Below are 15,291 nucleotides of genomic sequence, written 5' to 3'. Positions count from 1 at the left end.
GCCAGCAACTTAAGCTGCAGGAAGATCATCTACATAGGGACATGAGGGAACTTTTTTGATGCTGATGAAACATAATACTTTGATTGTGGTATTACCCAACCACACTTGTTTTTGAAGCTTACAGAATTGTACACTGAAAGGGTAAATTTACCGAATGGCAATTTACATATTATCCCATATATAATTTACCTTAAATATATTTTTTGTCTAACCACGCCCACACTAAATAGGAAAAAAATACTAGAAATGTTTTGATGATTAAAATATCAAAAAATAATAAATCAAGCTATTTTATGAATTCATGTATAGTTTTCATATTAAAAAGATTAAGAAAGAACACAAAGACCTGTAAGTTAACAATATTCTATTTTTTCCTTGTATCTTTAAAATGTTTTTCTTGGAATAAATCATCTTACTAATAATATGAAATATGGCCAAGTTAACTTGGTAGTCTGGGGAATCTCTAGATATTTCGAGTAAATGCAAATAGACCGGGTCTCTTCATTATTTAGTTAGCTTACTTTAATTATATTTCCTGCCACTCAGGATTCTTAACATAATATGTAAGAAGATATTATTAAAACTTCTTATTTATTTTATAGTCTCCTCTTAAATCAGTTATGGGCCCTAACCAGCTCTTTCCTGGTTTACATGAATTGCAGATAACAAGCCATTTTCTGTCTTAGAGATCTGACAATTCAGTGCCTTGGTGTCATATCATATACAGTGATTTTGTTTCAGATCCTTTTGAAGACAAAGGAATAAATACTTAATTATCCTAATTTTAGTGAGTCTTCTATCACATTAATAAAACTCTACTTTTCCAGAAGATGGAAAAGAATTCTACCAAATGGAGTATGACAATCCCAAGAATGAATCATATTATGTGTTTACAAGTCCAAGATATCACTAAGAGCTGGCATTTATATGTTTGTAAAGAATATATTGCACTTAATAGTAGTCATATGTAAGATATATAAATTTAGCAACTATTACTAGTGTTTTTGACAAATAGTTAATTGCTGGATTTAATAGATGTTAACAGTGTGAACAAAAGAAAATTATCCTTATGTATTTTAATTATGCCCATACAAATGCACTGTTACTGAAAGGCATTATTCTATATCTATATTATATGAACAACGTATTATGTGTGGCCAAAAATAAAGGCTAATTGTTAACTTTGTATTGTTGATAATTAAATGAGGTCATCTTAAAAGTCTTTCCTAACTAGGTATAAATCTTACTAAAAACAAGTAAAGAAAACAGGACCATCTGGCTCAACTTTCAGTGTTATACTTCACAATAACAATAAAGTGATTGTGTCACTGTGTAGGAGTGTGTTCCAATTATCAATAATTTAAAATATTCTAATGAAAAGGGGTTATTAAATATTTATACAAGTCCCTTTATGTTGATAAACTGCTATAATTACTTTTTTGAATACTCTTCACATAAAGAAAGAGAGGAGTCCCTGAGCTGTATTTTCAACATGGAGATAACAATCAACAGATCAAGGGAACATTATTTTTGATTAGTTACAGATGGGAATTCTGTGTGATTTTAGAAGTAGTTTCAGGAAGAGAAACATCGAATATGGGAGCCATCCTTGAGTTATTTGAGATCTTCACTCTGCCTTGGAGCCAAGGAGATTTTGATTTGGCATTGCAAGCTATTTTGTGCCTCCTCCCACTTAATGGATTGCTTAATGCACATGACCTCTGTCTTCCATCTGCTAGAAAGACTGAACTCTTAGCTCTGGAGTTGGGCATGACCCATTGGGAACTGGACAGCCCACCTCCTACCTTAATTGGCTAAGAATTCTGTAGAAAGCCTTTGAAGTTCCCCCATATAAATAAACCAAACGCAGGCTCTCACTCTCTCTTTCCAGCCTGGAAGCTCAACCCTTAAGGTTGAAGAGCCATCCTGCCCGCCCTGCTCTTTAAAAATATTTTCTGTGTTATATGATTTTTTGCGGTATCTCTCAGGCAGCTCACTCCACGCAGGGGAACCCAGCTTCTTTTGCCTGCTCAGGGCCTGGTAGAGAATGGAAGTATCAAAAAGTTGAGAAATTTATTTTATGAACATATTTAGCATATAATTTCCACTAATATTATATTAAATATCATGTTACTGTGTCTAGCAAATATGTAGTTTACAATTCAATAGGATCCAACCTAGGTAAGAACTGTCAAAAACAAGCTAAGGTGTCTTCTTTATTAGATGGATCAAAGGTAAAAAATCCAATGGGAGTTAGGCATTTTTCTCACCACCCTTCTAAGAGCTCAAAGTGTAAATCTTTGAAACCCAATGTGGTACTGAGAGTGTTGAAAGAAATTGAAGACTAGAGCCAACTGCTGCTGCCAGGGTGAAATGCTTCTGTTGGCACTCTGTGACCAGAACAGCAAACAGGAAGCAGGAAACTTTTTCTGCTTCTGTTGCCTTTTCCTCTCCCTCTGCTGATGGCATCTATTGGCAGGTCCTATTAAGATAGCTGAACGATAAGAGAAAAATGTAAACTGCAGAGTCCTAACTTGTATATCAACAAATGCTTAACAATTTGTATACAAAAAGCAAAAGCCTTGCTTTATTTAGAACTAGACTATTATTATTATTATTATTATCATTATTAAAAATTTTGTTGTTGTTGTTGTAGTTGGACAAAATACCTTCATTTTATTTATTTATTTTTATGTGGTGTTGAGGATTGAACCCAGGGTCACACACATGCAAGGCGAGCACTCTACCACTGAGCCACAACCCTAGCCCCTAACTAGGCTATTATTATAGTGTAAATATTTTCACCATAGTTAGTTTAATGATATGGAGATGATGAAACAGTATCAAGGTATTAGTCAGATGCAATGCAGATGCGACTGATGCATACATATTACTTCAATGTAGATAGTAGCATAATGTAGTAAAGGAATTAAGTGGTGATGTTTTGAGTATTCACTTTCTTTTTATTTAGTATAATTTATTTAATATCAAGTTTGTGTGTATGTGTGTGTGTGTGTGTGTGTGTATGTGTGTATGTGATGAAAATTTAGCAATTGGCTCTTGTGTACTGGTATGAGTTGGCTCTAGTATGCCACTGGATCCCAGCCCAGCATTACAATGTGAGGATAGAGAATAGATTTGGACCAGAGACAAGAGTTTATAAACAGGAGCAGTTCACTATCTTAGTTATTCAGCTTCCATGTACACTTATTTGAACAACTTTATGCTTCTTTCTAAAAGGCACCAACTAACCCTTTTTTTAATAAAGTTGTACCCACTGTAGAGATTACAAACTCCCAAGTCTGTCTCAATCACTGGGCAATGATAAGGCTCCCCTTATTCTGTCGTAGTATAGTGGCACCACCTTTCTCTACAGAAAGGTCTTAACTGGTCTTCTCCAGAAATCTTCACCATGGCTGATTTTAGAACTGTCAGCAAGAGTCTCTACACAAGAGTTTAATATTTTCTTGGCCACTGGCCGGGAAGAAATCAGCATTCCAGGTGCTAGACTCCCCCTTACTAGTTTTTCACAAACATGTACCTAATATGGTAGTTTGTAGAAATGTGTAAACAACACATCTGGCCTTGAGCTGGGGCTTCACAGAGATGTCTACATTTCTAAGATAATAGAAGTTATCAATCAGGCTCCATGGTAACAACTGGTAGGGGGAGGAAAGAAGGGGGAGAAGAAGCTCTCCCCTTCTCAGATGTTGTCCTTGAAGGGTTAACTTGTCCAGAACAGTGAAAGAAAAAAGCTGTTTTATATAAATTTCTGCAGACTGTGAACTTCTGAGCCCTTCCCCTTTCATGCTGAGGTATAAAATTCTGAAACTACCTGAACTCAGGGTTCAGGGGATTGACTGATTACAGCCAAAACTTTGCCCTCTGAACCTGGCTGCAAATACTGCTGTTTTCGTTGCCTTGCCTCATCTATCCCTACAACAGTAGCTCTGTCTGTTTGTGAGGGGTTAAAGAATAAATTGCAATAGCAAAACCTGCTGTCAATCCTTATATGAAATAATAAGAGGAAAGGAGAATAAAAAGGGAATTAGTTAACCGACACAACATAATGAGTCTAACAAAGAAGCATATATGCACAGTTGCTACAGTCCTTTTTTTTCTGTAAATGACTGTGAAATTTTAGTTGATATTTATAATTTTCTTATTTCACTGACCATTGATTCCCTCCCCTGTTCGCCACCCACCCCCCCCCACACACCACATCAGCATTTTAAATGGTTGTGACTCTACCTGGTGATTATCAGGAGATTTGGAATCTCCAATGACTCTTTCTTCAGTGGTTTTTCTATTAAATTTTATAATTGGATATGGAAGTAATAAGTATCTCAGAGAATCCCTAGTGTTTCAGATAAAGTCACTGTATAGCAAAAACTTATTTTATCCTTAGTAATCATGAACAGTTTTCTCCTTTGTCCTCTTCTCTACCTATTCATTCATTGACATAAAGAACCCCAAATGGTGACAGTCTCAACTATGAAATAAGTGGAGCTACATCAGGTCTTCTGTAAAAACTTTACTCCCCCAAAAATTAAGACCCCCCAAGCCATCAGCACCCAAAATTTCTGAGTCGGGGAGAAAAACTTCCTGAATATATTCTTAGATGCAACAGCAAAGAGAGTCTCTCTTACTTCTTGAAGAGTTGTACCTGTGTTTGAATGAAACAGCACTTTGTACAGGTTTCTGCTGTAATAGATAATCTGTATTCTGTATGATAGCACATAAGTATGTCAGGGCATTTGTTTTATGACCAACACCATGACTGAATCTTTGGCTATTGGCTACATTTTATAGGTGTTTCAAGCCAGGGTATGACGGTGAGGTGTTATATGGTAAAACCACTGAATCTGTGGACCTGATCATCTCCTCCTCTTCTTCAGTAAAATAAGTTCCTTGATTATAAGAAACTTGTGTGGACTATATAGAATAGGGCATTCTCTATATTCACAAGTGGTGATGTTAACAGGGAAAGCAAATCCATATTTAAAATTCATGGGCCCAGTTAACTGACAGCATAAACACAAAACTTTCTAAGAGTGTATGTCTTTCATTACTTATTTTTACCACAAAAGGGGGGAAAATGACAGAAAATAAAGTGCCAAGAAATTTTAGGAGGTAATGGATAAGTTTATGGCATTGATAGTTTAATAGTTTATACTTATCTAAAAACACATCAGGTTGCATACATTAAATATCTATAGCATTTTGTAATACTTCGATTATCTTTCAATAAAAACAGTTAAAGGGGGGGAAGAAAAGCTAACAGGCAGGGGAAAAATCTCTTCTCCTGATTTCCAATTTTCCTTCTGTTCCCCCAACTGCCAGGAAGCTGGTTTACAAAGGAAGTCTGGTTTGCAGAGTCTAACCTTGGCAATAACACAAAGCTGGCTATAGAAGAGTGGATTTGAATGTGAGAATCAGAACATTCTGGCTATTAGCTACTTATATTTTATTTGAATTAAAATTACCATTTTATTTATGAAATAAATAAAATATATTATTGAATACAGAGTAGATGCTAGATGTTTTTGATAAATAAATGACCCAAAACAGATGCCTGGACTCTCATGAAGCTTCTGTTGTATTCCTAGATATTAGTCAAGCTGTCACCTTGGCTATATGTACTTGCAAAATAAAAGAAAAATAGATTCACAAAATATATTACAAATAATCTGGCAGTGATTAAGAAAGTATTTCCCTGAGGAACTATCACTGACCTGGGAGGTAAAGATCAGTAAGAGTTGACTAGATGAACTATAAGGTGGCTGCGCTGGGCGGCACAATTACGGATGGGAGGAAGAGGCCTAGCAGAGGCCTTATTGAGGGAGCTGGTACAATACAACCATAAAGAAGTGAAGGGTACAGTGTCTGGGCTGCAGAGGTTTAAAGAAAGAAGTTTTCCAGGAAAACATGATGTAAACCAAATGTTTTAAAGAATTTCAGTTCATATGAAAAGTGGCTGGAGACTTTTAAGAGAGATTTCAGTTTTGACAATTTAAAATAAAGGTTCTACAATTTGTGTCTGTCAGAGCTGATAAATGGAGATCCGTTGATAACCAATTGTGGTAAGAGATAAAAGTAGTTCTAGGGTATTGGCAGTGGAGATGGACAGAAGAGCAGAACCTTAATATAAACTTAGAAAGTAAAATCAACAAGTATAGTTGACAAATTATTTATAAGACAAATGAAAATGTCAAGAATGCCTCTTACATTCCTGACTTGGACAACTTTTAAATGTCAGCACCATTGACTGATTGCAAACAATAATAGAAGAGAATATCCTGATATTCCCGGATATATTGAGTCAGCTAAGTAAAGATATCTAAAATACATATTATCAGATTTTCTGCAAAAAGCACATTTAAAGTAAATAAATCAAACTAAATATATAAACACAATTTTATTTAAAATGGTACAGATGTCTGTTCATGATAGCTGGATTTTAAAATTTGTTTTGTGTTATTAATCTGTCACTATCCTTCTCATTTACCAAGTTCTTTTTGCTCTTCTTTTTTTATATATTTATTTTTTAGTTGTAGTTGGACACAACACCTTTATTTTATTCATTTATTTTTACGTGGTGCTGAGGATCAAACCCAGGGTCTTGCACGTGCAAGGTGAGCACTCTACCGCTGAGCCACAACCCCAGCTCTCTTTTTGTTCTTCTTAACAACCTGCATGTAAAACTGCTATTCTAAGCAAATATTCTTAAACATTATTTTCAACTTTGTTTTCCTTAATCATTAAGTGAAAATAAGGAAAAAATTTAGAGATAAGAGTTATTCAGTAATATATATATATTATATATATATATATAAAATTTTTTGTTTATTTGCTAGGTTTTTGGGTTTTGGTACCAGGGATTTAACCAGTGGTGCTTAACCATAGAAGCACATCCCTGGCCCTTTTTATTTTTTTATTTTGAGATAAAGTCTCACCAAGTTCCTCCAGGCCTTGCCAAATTGCTGCAACTGGCTTTGAACTTGCAATCCTCACACCTCAGCCTCCTGAGCTACTGAGATTACACACTATTATCCTGAATTAGTAGCTGGTTTTTGAGCTAATTTTTTTTCTTTTCCCCTGTCTATGATTTGAAGAATTTTCTGTCCTTTTGCGTCATGATTTATATTTCCATAGACTAAATCCTGAGCACTACCTCCTAAGCTCCCTCACCACCCATTCTACCAATGAATATCACCAGCAAGAGAACAGAGCTGAAGGAAAGAGATGGAGGAGTATTTGTTTTCCACTCTCTCCAGTTTGAGCAGTGTTTGCATTTTCATGATGACAGTTCCTGCTGAAATTATCTTTTTTCCTGTCTCCTAGGCTCTTTGGAATCTAATAACATTCTTTTTTTCCTTGTCCCTTAAGACCTAGGGGTGGTGATGGGTTTCATCTGTTGCTAGGAGAAAGTTGCTTCAATCTCCTCTGTTGAGTCACTTCTGCTAATGGTTTTTGCACTCAGATCAGATATTTAAAGCATGAATGGAATTATTCTATCTCCTAGGATGCTCAATAGTTCTACATTTTAGCTTTATTTGAGCTGAAAATTATAAGAAGATTTTCTTTCCCAAATCACTTCCTTTCATTATGTTCACAATACTCTAAATTAGGGCTTAGCAAACTTGCTCTGCAGAGTCCAGTGACATTTGAACATTATAAATCATACAGTCTATGACACAAACATTGGTATCTGTCATTGTAACATGAAAGCAAACATAGATGTCATAAAAAGGAGTGAACATGGCTTCAATCAATCTTTATTTACAAAAACAAGTGCATAGTCCCAATTTGGCCTGAGGACCATCACCAGCTCCTGATTGGATGAAAACATCCAATCATCCATTTACTTACCCCACGGACATTGCAATTTACCTACAGTTATACTACTGTAGTTTTCCATATTTAATTAAGTTCTTGGTTTTGATAAATGTAGTTTCTGAAATGAACTGCATAAGAATAACTGATAACATAAAAATTAAAGGTGATTTAGAAAAATCTTATGATGCAATACAAAATCATAAGTGAAGTACTTTATTTTATTTATTTTATTTTTGGTACTGGGGATTGAATCCAGGGGTATGTAACACTAAGCTACATCCCTAGTCTTTTTCATATTTTGTTTTGAAACAGAGTCTCACTAAATTGCTAAGTGTCTTACTAAATTGTCTAGGTTGGTTACAAAACTGCAGTCCTCCTGCCTCCAGCCTCAGCCTCCAGAGGCTGGAATTACCTGGAATTACAGGCATGCATCACTGTGCCTAACTAACAGTACTCTGAAAATACTTAATGTACCACACGTATTTAAGATATTAATGATTTTTCTAAGCCCTCTGGATTTTTTTTTTTTTATATTTTACCACTGATTACATTTCTAGCCTTTTAATTTTGAGACAGGGTCTCACTAAGTTGCTGATGCTGGACTTAAAACTTGCAATCCTGCCTAGGCCTCCTTAAACACTGGGATAACAGGAGTAGTCTTCCCATCTGACAACTCTCAGATTATTATAGACATAAATTAAGCACTTAATATGCTAAATGTGCAATGAATCACAATCAAATCTTCAGTTATCTATATGAGAAACAGTCAAGTTATATTTGTAGCAAGTCTGGAGGGCGTAACACCTCAAAATTCTTTAGTCAATATTGTCTAGCTGAGATTCATCACTGTGTCCAGGAAATATAATTCTATTTTAATACTAACCTGTAGAAGAAAAAAGTAACGACATATATCATCAAAATTTTTTGAAATTTCAAAACAAAATACAAATTAGCATGAGAATTCCCACCTTTTGCAATAGTCATCTGCCCCTCCCTTAATTTTGTAATACTCAAATATCATGTACCAGTATCCCACCTCTTTCTGTAACCTATCTTACTATATCCTCCATTTCTCTAGCATTTGTTTTCAAAATCTGAAAAACATAAATAGTATTTTTATTTGATGAGAAACCTCATATTATGGAAAAAAATCAAAATCAATGTTACATGCCCCCCTGCTCCACCAAAAACTATGGCTTTAGCACATGATAGCTTGAAGCAATAGCTCACAGAATCTACTTTATGTAGCCTAGTGGAAATATTTTAATAGATGCTAATGATCAAGGATAAATGCTTAACTACTTACATATTGTACATACAGAACTATAAATACCACCTAAAATAAATCAAGATAAGACAGCTTTTAATAAAAAGGATTTGGGAACATATGGTCTGTTTGCAAAATCTGAAAATATCCCACTAGAGTCTAGAGAAAGAAACGAAGAATAAGGGGTTCAAAGACACGTTTCTCTCTCTGTGACCTTGTGTGTGTCTCTGTGTTTTTTTTTTTTTTTAAGAACAGCTGTTATTTTCAAATTAGAAATTGCTTCATTAAATTATTAAATAAAAGCAACAGCTAAGATAGTCTAGAGTTACACCTTTTTTACTTAACAACTCTCTCCATCGCACAGTGTCAGAGAAAAATCCTGAAAGGCAAGGTGAAAATGTGGAGTGGAATCCTGTAGATGGTAGAGAAAATATCTCCCAGACTTAGAATCCTGCTTAAATACTGTGGATGATTGTTAGTAGCTTCAGTTCTCCTTTCCCATATGCACCCTTTGAGCCCTGTGGCTTTATAATTTATAGAATATGCTAGTGTTTCCATGACTCTTTGGGTTGGGCCATGTGATTTAGCCTGAACAGCAGGACAAAGTGCAGCAGTAGGGTGCCAGTGCCCAGCAGATGCCTCAGGAGAACTTACTTGTTCGTGCTCACTTTCTGGCACTTCTGCCATTTCCATGAGAACAGCTCTCACTGAAACTTGATTGACAGGGGATGACAGTCTCTTGAAGCAGTCTTCCCAGTGCCGCCCAGTCCAGGTCCCCTTATTTGCAGATGAACAAGTTACCTAGCTGCTTCCTGAGCATCCTGCGTTTTCCATGCTGTGGCTTTGTGGCACTAGCTAACTCACACAAATTTAATGAGAGCTTCATGTTTGAAATAATTCCCCTGGGATATAAGGTAAGATAACAGAACATAAGAAAGCTTATCTTGCAAAAAAAAAACCCAGTCTACTTCAAAGAGGACAACAAAGTGATAAAAGGGGTAACATACCTGTGAGGGAACAGTCCAAAGGCTCTTTGGATAACCAATGCTCTTCAGAATTTCTTTCTTCCAAACTGTTATGAATCCTATCAGAGGTGTTTTCGTTTATGCTAACTCCTTGCCCTCAGGAATTTTAAGTCAAAATAATTAAAACCCTTATATTCGAAACTGTTTTCAGCTTCTGAGGGAAAGCTGTATTAATGAAAAAAACAAACCCAAATTGTTTTTCAAGAACCTAGAATACTTTGTGTAGATACTTCATTAAAAGCTGACATTCAATTTAATTTAGAAAGTATTTATTGACATCCTGATTTTTGGAAAGAATTTACTACTGGCAATCACGTCTTATAAATGAGAAAACTGAGGGCTCTTGAAGGTTAAGTCAGGTGACTAAAGTTGCAGAGTAGGTGACAAAATGGAATTTGGACTTAATTTTATGACTTCAGTCTATGTCTTGGGAACCCTTTGCAATATGGAGCAGCTGCTTGCTTTAACCCTACATTCTTTATCCTTTCTTTATTCCAAATAGTCTTGACACAGCAGATAAGTGTAAGAAAATCCAATTATCAGAATAGCACAGGGTTATCTACTGATTTCAAAGGTAAATATATAATCTAATCTTAACAAAATATGAAAAAAGAAAACTTTTATGATTTGGGAAAATTTCAGCTTGGTGTACCTTTCAGAAAAAAAAAATAGTCTCAGTTTTATACATATGAGTTATTTAAAGGAAACTAAAATTAGTTTTTTAAAAAGTAGCAGCATGCCAGGCATGGTGGAAGCTGCCTGTAATCCCAGTAGCTCAGGAGACTGAGGCAGAAGGATTGCTAGTTCAAAGGCAGCCTCAGCAAGTTAGTTTGTCCCTGAGCAACTTGGTCATACCCTGTCTCAAAATTAAATATTAAAAAAAAAAAGATGGGGATGTGGCTCAGTGGTAGTGGTTAAACACCCCTGGGTTCAATCACTGGTACAAACAACAACAACAAAAAAAAAAAACAGCAAATCTAGTTATTATTTGTATCATCATATTAGTATATGTCAGGTGCTATGCCAAGTACTTTCCTTGTATAATCATAATTATGTCTCATTATACCTCTAAGATTATGACTGTTATCATACAATCCATTTTAAAGGTAGAGAAAGTAAAACCTAGAGAGGGAAAGCACCTTCTCAAATGCATAGGGCACACAAGCAGAAATCTTTCGTTTGAACCTTACACACTGAATCAGCATTACATGCTTGAAACCAGTATCCTATCCGAATAGAGAGTGCATCTCAGCCTCTGGAAGGTCTTTGTTGACCATATTTGCCCATGAATGACTGTTAAACTTAAGGACACTGAACTCAAGTTAATTCTTATGCATAATAAAATCTACTACAAATTTAATGGACTAGGCAGCAGTGAGGGAGGTAGGCCCACAGGGGCAAGAGTGTCAGATGTTTTTGTAGAAACGGTATTGAAGAACATTCTTAGTAGCCTATCTGGGATGATTTGGAAAAGGTCTTAGTCAAGTGTTTGTTTATGATATTTGGTACTACATTACATACAATCTAGAATTTTCTATGTCTTTTGAAAGTTCTTTTAAAAAATCCATATATCTCTAAATCTTTGAGTGAAAAAAATATAGTTGATGGGGAGGGGATAAAAAGAATTTTAGTATTCTGTCTTCTAACTAGCTGAAAACCTACTAAAAAAAACCCCTACAGAGATATTTAGAAAATTTTGTGGATTTTTATGTAGTAAAGATCCCTGAACTATGCTTGTCTGCTTGAAGTGTCAGGAAACATCTTTATCTTGAGCTTTTGGTCTATTTTTATCTTTTTGTCATTATTGAATATGTAATTGGTCTGGTTTCCATTTATTTAGTTGATTGCTATAAATTTCAAATTCACCCTTCCTGTACTGTTCCTTTTTCATACGTGTCCAAAGTGAATTTCGAAAACCTTGAATAACATTCTGTCTTTCTCATATTTCAAACTTTTTTTGTCTTCCTGTTGATCTTACAATGAAATTGAACATCTTCACAGCATTGCCCACTTCTCTTATTTCATCTCATGTCATGCCTTCTCTGCCCCAGTCACTGTAGCCTTGTGACTGTTCATAGAAATGCACAAACTGTGGTCTCCCATGTAAATAAGTTTCCTGCTGATTTTTCTCATATAGATAGTAAAAATGATAGTTATGATATACTTAAGTATAAAAATTATAGCTATAGTTCATATAGCACTTAACCATAGTGTAATGTTCTGTCTGTCATATTCATTTAATCCTTAACCCATTCAGGAAGTTGCTATTATTACTCTCACACTATAGAAAATCAATTGAGACCACAGAGCCATGATTTGATTATATGGTCTATTTGGCATCAAAAGTCTATGTTCTTTTGACTGAAGTGAGATGAAATCTTAGAGTAGTTTTGATTTGCATTCCTCTACTAGAAAAGTTGAACTTTTTTTCACATATTTGTTGATTACTTGTATATCTATTTCTGAGAAATGTCTGTTTAGTACCTTAGCCCATTTATTGATTGGAATATTTATTGTTTTGGTTAGTGAGGATGTGAGGAAAAAGGTGCATTCATAATTCTTTTTTTTTTTTTTTTTTTTTTTTGCTGGTGGCACTGCAAATTGGTGCAATCACTATGGAAAGCAGTATGGAGATTCCTTAGAAAACTTGGAATGGAACCAACATTTGACTCAGCTATCCCACTCCTCAGTCTATACCCAAAGGAATTAAAATCAGTATACTATAGTGCTAAGAGCCATAGCCAAGTAAAAATGATGCATGGCATTTTGGGTTGTAAGGTGACACCAGCAAGCCATTGAGATGATATGATTATGTTAAGATGTACATTCAAATGGATATTAGACCCCTGCTGTCCACCTCTGCCTGCTATAGGACTCCTGGAGAGTTCCCATTGGTTGGGGAAGAGCGGTAGGAGGGAATTCCAGAGGAGGGATTTCCTGTTGGTGTGTGTGTGTCGGGGGAGAACCCGCTGCATGTGTGGGTCGGCATATTTCCCCGGGAGCATACAGGGCATTGGCGGGAGTTTCAAAATAAAGTTTGTTCCTGTTTGAGTGGCTCGTGATTTTGTGCCCAGCCAGACTGCAGCACTATAGTGATACAGCCACATCAATGTTCATAGCAGCTCAATTCTCAATAGCTAAACTGTGGAACCAACCTAGATGCCCTTCAATAGATGAATGGATAAAGAAACTGTGGTGTATATACACAATGGAATATTACTCAGCAGGAAAAGAGAATAAAATTATGGCATTTGTAGGTAAATGAATGGAGTTGGAAAATATCATGCTAAGGGAAGTAAGCCAATCCCCAAAACCAAAAGCCGAGTGTTCTCTCAGATAAGTGAATGCTGATCCATAATAGGGTGGGGAAGGCGTGGGAAGAATGGAGGAACTTTGATAGGGCAAAGGGGAGGAAGGAAAGGAAAGGGGTTGTGGGGACATGAAAGATGGTGGAATGAGATGCACATCATTACCCTAGGTACGTGTATGACTGTACTTATGGAATGACTCTACATCGTGTACAACCAGAGAAATGACAAGTTGTGCTCCATTTGTGTACAATTAATTGAACGGCATTCTGCTGTCATGTATAACTAATTAGAACAAATTTTAAAAAAGAAAAAAAGGTCTATATTATTAATTACTACATACTTGGAAGCCTATTGTTTGGTTAAATAAATCCTCAAGGTTGTCTCAGTCTTTGAGGTATTTTCTGAGACACCCAGCCTACACGTGGGAAAGTAGGCTGTGAAAATAAGCATGTTCCATGATGCTACTTTATCCATAGCAAAAGATGCGGGCTGGGGATGTGGCTCAAGCGGTAGTGCGCTCGCCTGGCATGCATGTGGCCCGGGTTCGATCCTCAGCGCCACATACAAACAAAGATGTTGTGTCCACCGAGAACTAAAAAATAAATAAATAAATATTGAAATTCTCTCTCTCTCTCCCTCTCTGTCTTTCTCACTCTCTCTTTAAAAAAAAAAAAAAAAAAAAAAGATGCCAGGAGATATCCTTCCCCACTATGGAACCCCACTATGGAACCATCTGTCGGCTGCATTCCCAAGGATCTGCCTCCTCTCCCACACCTGGAAGTTCTTCTTGTCTGTCTAGGTTTGATATGTTCTAGAAATTAGCAATGCTCTTTATTTCCAATTCCTCCTTATTGGAGTAGGAATTACTATTTAAACAGTAATTTCCTGTTTTCTTCTAAACTATCGTATTTCAATATGTTGGCATACATGAAATAATGGAATAGACAAGGATAAGTCCATTGTGATAGATAGCATGTGATTCTGTACAAACTGGTGCATTTTTAATTTCTTCCCCCAATGAAAATTAATACTCTTTAATGTTAGGCATGTGGAGATAAAAATTCCAGATAGTTTCTTAATGTCATTGTAAAGTTCTAGACTAGCAGCATTTTTTATTTTTGCATGTAGAAATGATAACAATGTTTGTTTCTTTATCATCTTTCTATAAGTGTTGTGTTGACTGATCTGTGTAATAGCTGTGTACATAGAGTATTATACTTTTGGAGGCTATGACTTCTATCACACTAACTAGTAATGCTGGAAGCTAAACAGGTTAGTGGAGCAAGATAAAATTTACAAATTATGTTCACTGGAAATTCTTCCTTTTGCTCTTTGCCTTAATAAGGATGAGGAGCTATCATCCAACAGCATTTCACTTCTTTAGAGGTCTTACTGGTAAATGATTTCTCAAAGAAGGAGTAGCCTCCTTCTCAGCTCTCTTGTAATTGAGACAGGACTTTCAGGAGTGGCAGGGGAAACATAATATTTTTTCCATTGGGAAACTACAGGTTAACATTAGAATTCTTGACAGATCTCAGAGTTCAATCCAAAGTGGGCAGACCCTACTGACAGAAGGTAGTTTGATATTAATGTTCTGAGAAATTCTTTCCTTCCGGGCAGCTTTCCTAAAAGCACTTCATTTTTATATTGACTATTTTTGTCTGAATGCTGGCACCAAGTTGACAGATCTATGGTAGTTGTTATTTGCTCAAGGAAATCCGTCGCTGTCAAAAATTTCCAGAAGGTTGACCTAGCAAAGATAGAATTATAATAGATAAAGTTCCCATTGCCTATTGAAGTCTGACAAATTCTTTCCTGAAGATGATAATCTAGACTATTATTCATACTC

This window comes from Callospermophilus lateralis, chromosome 14, assembly GCF_048772815.1.
Source record: "Callospermophilus lateralis isolate mCalLat2 chromosome 14, mCalLat2.hap1, whole genome shotgun sequence".
NCBI classification, from domain to species: Eukaryota; Metazoa; Chordata; class Mammalia; order Rodentia; family Sciuridae; genus Callospermophilus; species Callospermophilus lateralis.
The sequence above is the reverse complement of the archived record's forward strand: the minus strand, read 5'-3'. Positions refer to the sequence as shown.